We start from the raw sequence: 1618 nt of genomic DNA, 5'->3' as shown, positions 1-1618 counted from the left end.
ACGTATGGGCTATGGATTAGCATGCCTGTCTTGCCTGAGATCTTTTTAGAAACGTAAATCATGACTCTGCCTGGATCTGTTTAACTACCCGAAACTCTAGGCTATGGTTCAGCGGTCTGTGCTTTAACAGACCCTCCAGCTGATCTTGATGCACTGAGCTAAAATGTCCTTGAGTTTTGTTTGCGTCATTTTGGTCAATTTCACATAATATTCGTCTTAACGTTAGTCTTAATGTTGAATTCTCATGGAATCTAGACTTTCTGGAACCATGGAAGGTGGATGAACCCAAGAGGGACTATTGCCTCAAGATAAACTTGTAACTGCAAACCAAAAATAACCCCTGAAGTCTTCTTAAAACTAAACAGTTGGCTAAAGCCTACTCATCTAGAGCATGATTTCATGCTCTTGTAAAGAACTATCTCTATGGGATCAAATTGCCAACAGCAACTCACAAGTTTAGCTAGGAAGGCAGCGCGTGTATGTTCATGGAGGAGAAACAGTTTGGAAAAGGAGGGAGTGAATCGCTACTGTAGACATTGATAACTTAGTGTAGATTTGCCATATATAGTTTCAACAACAATTTTTTTTCAAAACCATTTTGTTGGGAGCTAATACAGATATTACACTATTGCACAGTTCAATCATATCAAACGGTGTTGTACAATTGCTACCACAATCAACAATTTTTAAAAGTATCAAATCAGAAAATGTGATAAATGCCCAAACAATATCATTTTGCTATTCCACTTTATTGCTATTGTATGTGTATGCTTATATATTTTACTAAGAGCACAATATTTTTTATTCACCAATAAATTTAAAAGTCCATTCCTGGATGTTTCTTTTTCTTGTTTGGTGCATTTGTCTTGTTCAGGAAAGCCTTCCAAAGGAGGCTTCACCTAGTCCTCAGACTCATACTCACCTTGGTCTCAGCTCATCTGGAAGTAAAAAAGCCCCAAATCTCATTGACACATGCATCTCCAAGAAGCCACTCAAGATGGTTCTTCTTAAAGTATTTCTTGGTAAGGTATTTCATGTATCTTTGAGAGAACTGTGTCTCAGAAACAACTGTCATTATATTTTTCAAGTATTCAATATGAACATTTCTGAGTTTTCCAGCTTTTCCATTGCCTGTAACCTTCTCCTGTAGGAAATGTGTAAAATTTCCAGAATTGAAAAATGGCATCTTCTACTGGATGAGTGAGGTCCAAATTAAATTTCCAACTTGACCTCTTAGGATTTCTTGGCTTTCTGTGATGCCATCTTGAGCTTGTTGGTGTGACTCAAGTGCCCATGTATGTATGTATGTATGTGTATTTATATGTATGTATATGTGTATATATGTATATAGTGTGTGTGTGTGAGTGAAAGAATGTTTTATTACAACAAAGTTGAAGGAATTTAACTTTCTGTAATGAAAAATGTAGACTGTAGTGTGTACTCTCTATATTGGAGCATGTTTCCCACCCCCATCATTTTACTGGGGGCTCTTACAGCTCTTATAACATTCTGTACATCAGTTGTATCAAGTATATTTGTACATATGTTGCCATCATCATTTCCAAGACATTCTGCTTGAACCTTTGATATAAGCTCTTCTTTTTCTCCCTTTCTCCCC

At 36.7% G+C, this 1618-nt stretch overlaps 1 pseudogene; it reads right to left on the bottom strand.

The window, feature by feature from the left end:
* Positions 1 to 899: 899 nt before the first annotated feature.
* Positions 900 to 1618, bottom strand: part of LOC101656197 — a 2757-nt pseudogene continuing 2038 nt past the window's right edge.

The sequence above is a fragment of the Echinops telfairi genome, unplaced genomic scaffold, assembly GCF_000313985.2.
Source record: "Echinops telfairi isolate 266 unplaced genomic scaffold, ASM31398v2 ScPeMD7_7412;HRSCAF=8450, whole genome shotgun sequence".
Taxonomy (NCBI): domain Eukaryota; kingdom Metazoa; phylum Chordata; class Mammalia; order Afrosoricida; family Tenrecidae; genus Echinops; species Echinops telfairi.
This window is presented reverse-complemented; position numbering and strand designations above follow the sequence as displayed.